The sequence below is a fragment of the Pelophylax lessonae genome (genome assembly GCF_965119305.1).
Source record: "Pelophylax lessonae genome assembly, chromosome: 1".
NCBI classification, from domain to species: Eukaryota; Metazoa; Chordata; class Amphibia; order Anura; family Ranidae; genus Pelophylax; species Pelophylax lessonae.
Genome location: NC_138768.1, coordinates 285,615,282 through 285,629,478, shown reverse-complemented (window position 1 = coordinate 285,629,478; position 14,197 = coordinate 285,615,282).

Sequence of the window (14,197 nt, the reverse complement as noted above, 5' to 3'; positions counted from 1 at the left end):
CCCTTGACAGTTAGAAGCACACCCCTAGGGGCACACTTAACTTTCTAATAAAGTTAGATTTCTAATAAAGTTAACCCCTTCCCTGCCAGAGTCATTTTTACAGTAACAGTGCATATGTATAGCACTGATTACTGTAGTAATGTCACTGGTAACCCCAAAAGTGTCAAAAATGTAATTCAAGGGTCCGATCTGTCAGCCGCAAAGTCACAGTCCCTCAAAAAAAATCGCAGATCGCCGCCATTAGCAGTTAAAAAAAACAAAACAATAAAAATGACATATAAATAAAAACAAATTTATGCAGCGCTAGCATCTAAATAATGAACAAATAGAAACAAATATATACCATATAAATTCAGTATATATAAAGTTCTATAGTGCTATGATCTAAATAGATCAAATAATACCTTATAAAGTGCATAAAAAAAAAAAATTTGTAATAGTAGTATGAAGGTGCAATGAATTAATAGTAAATAAATATAAAGTCCTTAAGTGATAATAGTATTAAGGTGCAATAAATTGATATCCAATAAATAAGGTGAAATAAAGTCCTTAGATTGTGATCCAATAGGTGCCAAAGTGCCAAGTGAAAAGGTGCTTGTAAAGTGGTAGGTGCCCTCTTGGTTCCCCACTCACCGGATTGAGATTGAATAAAAGCCCTTTTGCTTTATTGCACAGTAGCCCGGGATCTGGTGTAGGACTCCTCCAATGTGACCTCCGAAATGGGTTCGTCTCCGCAATCACCATTAAACAGAGAGAGGACCATACATCGTGAAATATGTTAAGGCTATTTTATTTCCCAAAAATCAATTGAATACTTACAGGATTAAAAATTGTATTGGGCATATAAACTTAACAAACGTGTGGCGCCGCTCTTGGCGTGCGTTCCACATACAGGAAGTTTCCGACCGGAAATGATGTTCCGTCCGCAACCGGAAGTGCGTCAACGCGTTTCGCCGTCACACACAGTGTCTTCAAAGGACATCACTTCCTGTTGACAGAGGCTCTTTATATCGTAGCCTCTCCTTCATCATATCCGGATTTTATTATAGGAACATTACTTTATCCATCTCAAATTGATTAATCTCATGACTATATTTAATATAGCGGCAATAACCGACTATATTTAAAATTTGCAAGTAAACTTATTTGGTAACTTTAGTGGACGTTACTATATCCGGGCGTCACTTCCTGTTTACAGAAATTAATATGGAATCCCATTATATATTCGTAATAAACAATCGGCATACTAGTATACAATAAAAACCTATATAAACTCACTTCCGGTTCCGGCGCCTGATGAGCTAGGCGGCTGTAACGGCGGCTCCGGGAAACATCTGACTAAAAGATCCGGCTTACTAGCTCCCGCGATCGGCGGCTCGCACCTCTTCCACATCCTACACTTCAGGGGACACACCAGGTATGGACCGCTTCGTAACCCACGGCGCTCCGAGCCCTGGAGAGATCCGCTCGGAGGCGGACTCTCCCGCCTCACATGCAGCCAACATGGCCGCGGCCACCTCTCAACAACACACAGGCTCCCCGGCCCCCCCGGTTCCTATGGCTGCGGCTCTCCCATGTTCAGAGGATCAATACACTCGCATAGCCCAGGCAGTGGCCGCTCTGATGCTGCCCACCATCACAGCAGCAGTGGACAAGGCTGTCACGGATGGCATTACACAGATCCGCAGGGAGGTGGGGGAGCAGGCTCGGAGGCTCACAGACTTAGAGCACAGACTATCTGAGGTAGAGGACGAGGTCCAATCAAATCTATCCAATGACCAAAAAACGGCACAGACTCAACAATACATATTGGATAAGCTGGAAGATCTCGAGAATCGCTCGCGCAGAAATAACTTGCGAATCATAGGAATCCCCGAGTCTGTTACGGCTGCTACTCTGCCTGACATGTGCTCAAATCGCATTCCCCAGGCACTGGGGATTACAACACCATGCACAGTAGAAAGAGCACATAGACTGGGTCCGCCTTCCAATGATAGGCGCACACCGCGCCCGGTGATCGTGCGTTTCCTAAATTATGCTGACAGGAATGCCATTCTTAAATCGTACCGCAATGCCAAAGCGTTGCAATTGGAGGGCCACAAGCTGCTTTTATTTGCGGATTATTCGCAAGAAGTCGCAAGGCGACGAAAGGCTTTTCAGCCACTCTGTTCCGCACTGTACCATAAAGGTATTAAATTTACCTTGGCCTACCCTGCGACATTGAGATTTAATACCCCTGCGGGAGATTCTAAGTCTTTTACACACCCTGACGAGGCTTCTGAATTCCTCCAAGCGCACATGCAGGTGGCTATGGAGACCCAGGATTCGTTCCCTGTCTCCCCTTCTTTGGGAGCCAGGGACGCACGTAATCCACGGAAGGATTCATCTAAAAGAGCAAGATATGCGCACAAATCAAATGGAGACCGTCAGCGCTGACTGGATACATGATGCTCCCTCATATGGGATGTGTCACTCGAAATACATTGGCTCTACTACCCCCCAGGATTGTAGTTAAGGCTTTTGACATAATGCCCGGATGACCCCTGCTCTGTAACCTGCTCCTGAGTTCTCACTGTTAGGGCGTTGTTATCCTTCCTCCTATGATCCCTTCCTGGGGTAAAATTAAAATTCTTGGCTTCTTCACAGATTTTGCAGTTTTCAAGTGCTCATACCTGATGTTATCTTCATGTTATCTTATTGTTTTATCATTGTTTTTACTGGTATATGGTTTTCTTACCACTTGTTGTTTCTTGTTGCAACCAGCATCTCCCCACACTTGCCTTGCCGGACGGGCCTTACTGGACACCACTCAGGTTCCAGTGAGGTTGCGGCCGTAGCTACGCGGAGGTCCCAGAGTTTTTATCTGGCTCGCCATGTCTGGACCCGGCGACTTCCGGTTCTCCCACAAGAGGGCTTTGTCGCTGGAGCTGGCCCATTGCCTGCTAGTTCCGGTAACACCGTGCTGGTGTGATGCGGCTTGTCAGGAAGAAAGCGAAGTCCCAGACTTCTATGGTACGTTTATTTGTATTTCTTTTGCTTTATATCCTTATTATATGTTTGTTTTTTATTGGGAACACCTATCTGTGTCTATTCCGGCAGAAGACAGGCTCTACTACTAAGATTGGCACTCACCCTGGGCCATGGCACCACGCAGACTCCCTCCCCTCTCAGCTATTATTAACCATGCAACTATGTATTCCCCTCCTGTTTGACCCTCCTTGATGTCAAAATAATATCATGGAACGTCAAAGGGCTCCGCTCCCCCCATAAGAGAATGGCGATACTACGACACTTAAAAAGACTAAAGGCAGACATTGCCATTTTGCAGGAAACTCACCTCCCTTCCTCAGATTTCCATCGTATGCACAAAACTTAGGTAGGACAGGTACGCGGATCTGCGGCAGTCAACCATAAGGCGGGGGTTATTACACTGATTCACAAAGGCCTGCCTTGTGAAATTGTTGCAGAACATACTGATAACGAAGGCAGGTTGCTCACTTTGACCCTTAAGATCAGAGACTCCACTCTGGCTTTAGCAAATGTGTATGCCCCAAATTCCCCCTCCAAATCATACTTTCAATCTCTTACCTCCTCCCTAGCCCCCATAGCCCACCTCCCTCTTTTGGTGGGGGGGGACTTCAATTCGGTGATGGATACCCTAGAAGACAGATCTAGGGATCAGGGCAAACTTTCCTCCCATCAGTTACAGCCACTTTACCTACCTGATTTTGCGGCTTCTCTAGACCTGACTGATATCTGGCGTCAAGCCAACCCGCTAGGCAGAGAATACTCATTTTTTTCCCACCCGCACGATAGTTTATCTCGCATTGACTACTTTTTCTGCAATCGCTTTTCCCTCCAGAGGTCATCCATTCCCCTAATTGGGGACATGGCGATTTCTGACCATGCTCCAATTTCTCTTGTATACTCCGATTCCCGCTCGCCTAATCCCACTAGAACATGGCGGTTCCCCTCCTTCCTGGCCAAAAACGTAGAATTGCAGTCCCTTCTGAAAAAGGTCTGGACAGACTTTTTGAACGACAACGCGCAACATGCACAGGATCCGAATCTCCTGTGGGAAACGGGAAAATCGGTCCTGCGAGGCCACATAATCGCTTTTAGTACGGCTTATAAAAGACAGACCTCAGCCCGATACCATCAAGCCAGCGACACTTTGAGACGAGCACAAGCTAACCTTTCCCTCTCTAACACGTTTACTCATATAACTGAATGGAAGAAAGCGAAACAAGACTTTGACCATTGGGCTGAATTGTCAGAAAGTTTTCGGCACTCCCTTCAAGACCTTGCACTACACAAATTTGGTAATAAATCCGGGAAACTTTTAGCTCAGCTTTGTAAATCTCAATACACCCCAACGCACATTGCTAAAATCAAAAATTCTAGAGGCGAGATTTGTGTATCACAGGAGGACATCTCTCAGACGATGCACGATTTCTACTCCTCCCTGTACGGCCCAGAACACATTGACCCACAGACGGCGGACACTTTCCTGGGGGGAATTTCGCTCCCCAGGTTGGTTCCTGCAGCCCTATCAGAGCTCAATGCCCCCATCACAATTGAGGAGGTCTCCGCTACTATCCACGCTCTCTCCCCTGGCAAATCACCCGGCCCGGACGGGTATACCTCTGATTTTTTTAAACTTATCTCGGACGTAATCTCCCCGACTTTGACAGCGGTGTATCAAAATATCCTAAATGGCGGTCCCTACCTACCCTCTGGTTACCAAGCCCATATTAAACTGATTCCTAAACCAGGCAAAGATCCTCTGGAACCTGGATCTTACCGACCCATATCTCTTTTAAACCTAGACTCCAAACTACTCTCAAAAATCATCGCAAACAGACTGGCGAAAATTATGCCGGACATTATCCACCCGGCTCAAGCCGGGTTCACGAAAGGACGCTCGGCGACCTCTAACATCAGGAAAGTCCTTTCTGTACTGGAAATGGCAAAATCAAACCCTCTACATGACATGGCCATTATTACGCTAGATGCAGAGAAGGCCTTCGATAATGTCAACTTCACGTGGCTTTTTAAAGTGTTGGGTGAACTAGGATTCGACGGGCCTTTTCTGCATCTCATTAAATCTATGTATTCTTCCCCTAATGCTACGGTCATCACGAATGGCCACTCATCTGCATCCTTTTCCCTTTTTAAAGGAACCCGACAGGGCTGCCCCCTTTCCCCCCTGTTATTTAATTTGGCCATTGAGCCGTTATCCCGTTTGCTGACAGCTCACACTGGTCTACACGGTGTGCGAGTGGGAGATCAGGAAGTGAGGTCAGCCATGTTTGCCGATGATATTCTCATCTTCACCTCGAATCCTGCCAAAGACATCCCTCTAATCCATGACATCTTTACAACCTTCCGTTCTTGCGCGGGACTGAAAATTAATTTTTCCAAGAGTGAAATACTGCCTCTCGGACGAACTGATCCTCCCCCCTGGGCGTCGGAGTCCGTATTTAAGATTACCAAAAGTCACATTAAATATCTTGGAATTAACATAGGTAAAACCCCCTCATCTATATACACTTTAAACTTCCCACCGGTACTTAAGGACATCACAAAAAAGTTGGAAGCGTGGTCTGGGTTGCCATTGTCTTTGTTGGGTAGATGTCATCTCTTCAAGATGATGTGCTTCCCAAAACTCCTATACCCATTGCAAACGATCCCACTATTATTAAAACACAAAGACACACAACTCCTATATCAATCACTCCAAAAGTTCCTCTGGAGGGGAAAGCGACCTCGAATTGCTCTCAAAAAATTGTTTCTACCAAAATGTGAAGGTGGGGCAAACATCTCCGATATCAGACTTTACAATGTAGCCTGTCTTCTCCGAATAGGTTTAGATTGGGTGTCGGGCCATTCCCACTTCTCCAATTTAGATATAGAAAAGCAAATGGTTGCCCCTTACACCCTGGGGGCTCTCCTGCACTGCTCCCTTTCAGCTCTGCCAGCTACACTCAAAAACAACCTGCTCCTCAGAGACACTATAATTGCCTGGAGAGAAACGTGTAAATATCTTAATTTATCTACCAGATTTTCAAGATACCTACCCATAGTAGGTCACCCTATGTTCCCTCAACCTCTCCAATATGCTCCATTCCTGCGCTGGACTTTGCTCGACCTAAGGAACTTTGCCCAACTTTTTGATACATCCTCGGGCCGCCCTCTCCCCCTGCAGGAGATCTGCTCCAAGTTCCACATTCCGCTTTCTGATTTTCTGCATGTGCATCAGGCCATTACCTTTGCTTCCCATCTCTGCCGAGATCTCGCCAAGAGCCTTAAACCCTCTCTATTGGACACACTCGTGGGCATTCCCAAGCCAAGTATTTCTAACATATACAAGCCACTCCAACGCCACCGTCTTCTGCAAAAAGCATCGCCATTTACATCACCTTGGGAAAAGGACTTTCACTTTGCAAACCTGTCATCCTGCATCCTGGCAGGATACAGGTCTACTTGCTCTATCATAACCAATGAGTTCTGGAAGGAACAGCAACTGAAAATAGTCCACCGGGCTTATTCTCCCTTCACTTTCTCCCCCACCGCCAATGCTCCGCAAAAATGTGCATGGTGCTTGACTAACAGACCAACTTTATCTCACAGGTTTTGGTCCTGTCCCGCCACATCGAAATTCTGGAAGGAGGTGGAAAGATATGCCCAACGGATCACAGGCCTTACACCGACTGGACACCCGCTTTTACTGCTGTTTGGTTGCCTAGATGGTTGTTCACTGGGCTTAGCCAAAACCCAAACCGAAATTCTTTCCGCAAATAAAGCTTGGCTGTCTACCTACTACATGGTAGCCAGGAGAGCCATACTTCATAACTGGATTAATTACAGCCCTCCTACCCTGCAAGAGGTCACTTCGGAACTTACGAAGCTCCTCAATAGAGACACCATCGATGCTCGGATTTTCACAGGCCTCAATAGTAAATTCTTCATGAAATGGGACACATACATCACTATCGAATACCCAACATACTCCTGCTCCTCCTGGATAGACTCTTTTTTCCAAGCAACTCTTTCAAAATCTTTATCTGACTCCAGTCTGCCTACAAATTCATCTACACCAGTCATTCCGCAATGCCCTTAACTTACTGTGTTATAGCCCTCATACGTTTCCCATCTTTGAGTCAGAGATGGACTTTAATACGCTTGCCGGTAGCTGATGAGTGACTTTAGCCTGAGTGCCCCTAACCTGTTGTGCCCTAAAGTATGGGTGCACTCCATCGTGCACCGGCACTTTACACGTTCATGATGTAGAGTGCTCCTGGGAGTGCCATTCCCGTCTCTATTTCTACTATATGGGACCCTAGGAATGCAACATAATGCTTGATATTTTGGTTACTTTTCAGGTGTGATTGCGTTCCTCCTATATTTCTTCACAGGTTCCCACCTTACCTTACCACCTTACCTTCTCCCCTCCTCGTTATTACTTGCCTTGCCTTTCCCAACCCTTCCCTCCCCCCCGCCTCTTCTTCTACAGTCCTAACTTCCAATATCCCTCCTCCTCCATCTCTCCCCTTACCCCCCCCCCCCCTTTCACTGCTATCCTTCCCTAATCACTATGGTAATTTGTTTGGATTTATCAGTCTTTTCTGGTTCTCTTGTTTTAAATAGCAGTTTTCAAGTCAACCGTTTAGATGTTGTTTTGCTGAACCTTGGCTATTCTGTTATTTTGGAAAATTTCAATAAAAACTTTATTTGAAAAAAAAAAAAACTATATAAACTCAAATCATTTTAATTCCTGGAGCTATATAAAACTGAATTTAATTTATCCATCCAAGCCACAGTTTATATACACAAAACCCAAAACATTAAGGCTAGCCCACAATGTAGTCAATCCGCCCACCAAAATTGGCACTTTCTGGGACCAGGAAGGGTTTTTTAGCTGTGGCAGGTGTATGATATGTAGGACCTCAAAATTCAGGAAAAGGAAAAATACGGTTTTTAAATCTGCTTTTAATGGGAAAACATATCAAATTAAAAAATGTATTACCTGTGCATCCACACATGTGACATACCTCCTCTCATGCCCTTGTGGGTTACAGTATGTGGGTAGGACCACTAGAGAACTGAGGATAAGACTCAGGGAACATGTTTCAAACATTAGAAAAGGTTTTAAAAACCACAGCCTCTCTCACCACTTTAAATTGGTCCACCAAAGTAATCCCACCCTATTATCTTTCTGTGCAATCGACAAAATTGAACCCCATTGGAGGGGCGGTAATTTAAAACAAGCAGTGTCGCAAAATGAAACACAGTGGATCCATCGATTGGAGACACTCCAGCCCAAAGGTTTGAATGTAGATGTAGATGTGAACTGCTTTTTATCTGATTGGTAGAATATTTATAAAAATATTTTTTATTAGATAATACATATTTTATAAACAAATATTCTAATCATAACATCCTTACATAATTATTATAAATTATTTATTTTCCCCTCCCATTTCAATAATGAAATATAAAATATATATATATGCATTCCTCCATTGCTGGTAGTGAACCAAAAACCATTTGAGAATATTAACATCTCCCTCCCCTCCTAAGAACCAATATTCCAAAAATAGTATAATATAAGTCATATATGATTTTATGCCTCCTTTTTATCGATTTTTTAATAAAATAATTTTAAAGCCCTTTTTAATAAATTATATAATAAAGTTATTTTATCATGAAAGTTGTTTTAAAATACTGTTGTTAATTTTTACTAAACCCCTGCTATGGAATAAATCTTAAGTATTTGTAAACAAAAGTCCTTTGATAACTAATTAATATATATCTATATACTTACAACATAGCGCCATTATAAGTATCAATTAAATCCTATTTGGATAAATTAAATTCAGTTTTATATAGCTCCAGGAATTAAAATGATTTGAGTTTATATAGGTTTTTATTGTATACTAGTATGCCGATTGTTTATTACGAATATATAATGGGATTCCATATTAATTTCTGTAAACAGGAAGTGACGCCCGGATATAGTAACGTCCACTAAAGTTACCAAATAAGTTTACTTGCAAATTTTAAATATAGTCGGTTATTGCCGCTATATTAAATATAGTCATGAGATTAATCAATTTGAGATGGATAAAGTAATGTTCCTATAATAAAATCCGGATATGATGAAGGAGAGGCTACGATATAAAGAGCCTCTGTCAACAGGAAGTGATGTCCTTTGAAGACGCTGTGTGTGATGGCGAAACGCGTTGACGCACTTCCGGTTGCGGGCGGAACATCATTTCCGGTCGGGAACTTCCTGTATGTGGAACGCACGCCAAGAGCGGCGCCACACGTTTGTTCAGTTTATATGCCCAATACAATTTTTAATCCTGTAAGTATTCAATTGATTTTTGGGAAATAAAATAGCCTTAACATACTTCACGATGTATGGTCCTCTCTCTGTTTAATGGTGATTGCGGAGACGAACCCATTTCGGAGGTCACATTGGAGGAGTCCTACACCAGATCCCGGGCTACTGTGCAATAAAGCAAAAGGGCTTTTATTCAATCTCAATCCGGTGAGTGGGGAACCAAGAGGGCACCTACTACTTTACAAGCACCTTTTCACTTGGCACTTTGGCACCTATTGGATCACAATCTAAGGACTTTATTTCACCTTATTTATTGGATATCAATTTATTGCACCTTAATACTATTATCACTTAAGGACTTTATATTTATTTACTATTAATTCATTGCACCTTCATACTACTATTACAAAAAAAAAAAAAAAAAATTATGCACTTTATAAGGTATTATTTGATCTATTTAGATCATAGCACTATATCACTTTATATATACTGAATTTATATGGTATATATTTGTTTCTATTTGTTCATTATTTAGATGCAAGCGCTGCATAAATTTGTTTTTATTTATCTGTTCTAAGAATTTCTTAGTGTCTGCAGCAGCTGCACACCTTCACAGTTTCACCCATTTAATAATTTAACACTATTGTGTAGCGCGGGTTTAAATTTGTTTTTTCAATAAAAATGACATAAATCATTCCCGTAGTTATTAAACGCAATAACAATCAAAATACGCGTATTGCAATTTTTTTCATCAAAAATATGTAGAAGAAAACAAATTGGCCTAAAATGTTAAAACATTTTGATTTCTACATTTTTTTGGGGGGGGGGGATTTCATATAAAAAAATTTGAAAAATATTGTTATTTTTTCAAAATTGTCGCTCTTTTTTTGTTTATAGCGCAAAAAGTACAAATCGCACAGGTGATCAAATACTACCAAAAGAAAGCTCTGTTTGTGGGAAAAAAAGGGCATCAATTTCATTTGGGTACAGCATCGCACCACCGTGCAATTGTCAGTTAAAGTCACCCAGTGCCGAATCGCAAAATAGGCCCTGGTCTTTGAGCAGCCAAATCCTCCGGGGCTTAAGTGGTTAAGGTAAATGTAGCACATACAGTAGTATCATGACAATATACAAAAGATAACACATGTCAAAAAGCTATTTTTTAGGCTTTTATCCCTCTGTTCTCAACTAGCGATCTGGTGAGTAACACACCTCCTGTATTAGTGTGCCCCCAACCTGGATGGAGGAGCACGAGGGCACAGCAGATAGAAACATTGTCAGTTTGGGGAAAGGAGAGTGTTGGATGGACTAGCAGGTTTAGATATACTAATAAATTGAAGCCAAACTCAGCTCACACTGCGGTTACAGCAACAGTTTTGTTTTCATAGTGGGATAAACGTTTTACATGAATAAACAGAAGCTAATCACTGGCATTACCCCTGTCAATGATAAATGGTTTGTCTTATCACTCTTAACTGAGGCATCTGCAGGACAGCCTTTCCTAAAGAAAAACACTGACTTACTGGCCAGATCACCAAGTGAAAATAAAGGAAAAAAGCCTGAAAAAGAAATGTAATACATCCAGCACATCTAAGAATTGGATTCACAAAAAGGATTCATGGTACTTCTGAAATGTAAGTGCAATCTATCTTTTCAATAAAACAACTAGGAAGGTTTTACACTATGTGGAGCTTCTCATTTTATGTCGCAATAAGAAGTGAAGTCCATATCCTCAACTCTTTTTATTGAAAAAGATATAAAACCTTCACACAGTAAACAAAATGCTCAACATGAATGTAGAAAACAATGAGGTACAATACAGTACAAAAGTAAAATTCCAACATAGCAAATATGCAGCATTCTACTTCATAACAGGCCTGATATACAGTACATGCTCAGTAACAGGGATGATCGAACTTTTGAAAAGTTTGGTTCGACCAGAACACCCGTATTTCCCAAAAGTTCGGTTTGGATTTCAGAACCCCATTGAAATCAATGGGACCCGAACTTCGGTAATCAAAAAACACAATTTTTAAGCCCTAAAACCCAATAAATGCCCCTAAAAAGTGCCTAGGGTTCTGGGTCATGCCCCATTAACTATTAATCACACAAAAAAAGTTCTTAAAAATTGTAATTTTTGATAAAAAAGCCAATTATTGAAAAAAAAAAGAGAGATTTTTTGATTTTCACTTTGGATTTAGTATCTGGGGGGTCTAAAAGGTGTGCATGTGAAGTTTCAGCTCTGTAGCATGTCCAGAACCATGAAAAAAAAAAGATAATTTTTCAGTAGAACAGGGATGTGGGTCGGGACCCTCCTTTAACTTTAACACCTATATGATCTTTTTTTCTGGTTCTGGACATGCTACAGAGCTGAAACTTCACAGGTACACCTTTTAGACCCCCCAGACACAAAATCACACAAAAAAAGTTCTTATAAATTGTCATTTTTGATAGAAAAGCCAATTATTGAAAATTTTTTTTTAAAAAAGAGATTTTTTGATTTTTACTTTGGATTTAGTATCTGGGGGGTCTAAAAGGTGTGCATGTGAAGTTTCAGCTCTGTAGCGTGTCCAGAACCATGAAAAAAAAAAAGATAATTTTTCAGTAGAACAGGGATGTGGGTCGGGACCCTCCTTTAACTTTAACACCTATATGATCTTTTTTTCTGCCTCCAAAACCCCCCCAAAAAATGCCAGCAAAAACACACCTGGGCATTTTTTTTTTGACGCTAGCGTTTTTCTGCTGTAACACCTTGCCGGTTTAATAGAAGGCATTTTTTTGGGTTCTTTGCAGTCAGGAAAAACATCTGAACTTGTGTATAGTGGTACTGTGCACAAGTTCTGATGTTTTGCCTGCCTCCAAAACCCCCCAAAAAATGCCAGCAAAAACACACCTGGGCATTTTTTTTTTTTGACGCTAGCGTTTTTTTGGCATTTTTTTGGGTTCTTTTGAGGCAGGCAAAACATCTGAACTTGTGTATAGTGGTATATATACACACATACATATATTTATATACACACCTAGACATATATAGGTGTGATAGTAGCAGAAATATATTACTGTAAATGATTTCATTAGCGCAAGCATATATTTCTGCTACTATCACACCTATATATGTCTAGGTGTGTATATAAATATATGGATGTGTGTATATACACCACTATACACAAGTTCAGATGTTTTGCCTGCCTCCAAAACCCCCCAAAAAATGCCAGCAAAAACACACCTGGGCATTTTTTTTTTTTGACGCTAGGGTTTTTTTGGCATTTTTATGGGTTCTTTTGAGGCAGGCAAAACATCTGAACATGTGTATAGGGGGTATATATAGACATATATGTCTGAATATATACCCCTAGACATATATAGGTGTGATAGTAGCAGAAATATATTACTGTAAATGATTTCATTAGCCAAGCATTTATTTCTGCTACTATCACACCTATATATGTCTAGGGGTATATATTCAGACATATATGTCTATATATACCCCCTATACACATGTTCAGATGTCATGTCTGACATCAAATATGTCCTCAAAAAAGCACTGGCAGTGGCAGCCCCTGCAGCATAAAAAATGCTTGGCTGGTGAGAAGCCATATGGGTGTGCCGAAGCAATTCAGAGAAATGATCATTTCTCTATAGCGGTCACCCTGCTATGAAAGGGTTTTGTCACCCTGCCATAGCAGTCACTGCCAGTTAACCCTACACTACACTACGGTCCCCTGACAGTTAACACTTTCCCTACAGAAACTGAATTTTTGAAGCTAACTTAAGTGTAAAGGAGCACTCTAACTACACTAGATATCCCTTTCCTCACACTAAAAATAGCTAAATGACACTTTTAAAGTAAAATTAACAGAACTGCTTCCATTCTCTTCCATGTCCAGTATAAAAATGCTAGGAATATGGCGGGGGCGATCTTATATACTGGGGGGCGTATTCACTAATGATTGGTCTAGGGACCCCCTAGTCACTCCAATCACATTCCTAGCATTCTCCTGCCCCCTCAATTGGCTTTTGCTAATGGTTCTGGTCAAATCACGGGCTTTTAAAGCCCATTTCCTGAAGCATTGCATTTTGGGCGGTTCTGGTTGCCGAATTCCGAACTTTTTGGGCAAAAAGGTTCTGAATTCGGCTGTATCTCGAACACCCAATGTTCGGGCCGAACCGATGGTGGACCCGAACCGTTCGATCATCCCTACTCAGTAATGCATAGACTTAGAATTATGAAGGCTAAGAAGAAACAGTACAAACATACATATAGACAATTGAGCATGAACAGTTTTGTGGCATTGTTACCCAATACCCTTAGCGATTTTTTCGGGTGTTAGTTACGGTATGAGCATAGGAACACCATGCATCCCAAACCTTATTGTACTTAGTTGGGCAATCTCTATGTTCAAAAATTAGTTTTTCATAGGGCAACACTTGATTTACCAATTGTAGCCACATACGTATGGAGGGAGGGGTGGGTTGGATCTATTTAAGTGTTACAGCCTTACGAACGAAGAATAATGTTTTCATTAGCATAGTTCGAGTATGTCTTGGCCACTGTTCTTCATCTGAGACCCCCAACAAATATATTAGTGGGGTCCATGGAACAGGGACAGATAAGACTGCAGACAGTATATCCGTTACCCACTGCCAGTACCTTGCTAAGGCAGGACACAACCACATAACATGTGCAAAGCCCACCCGCGGACAAGTACACTGAGTGCATGTAGGGGGTAGGCAAGTTATGCATTGCATGCAGTCTAACTGGACTCAGATATAATTGATGCAACATATATATAGGTGAATTAGATTATTATTAACAGCGGGGGGATACAGATAGATGAGAAGAGCAAG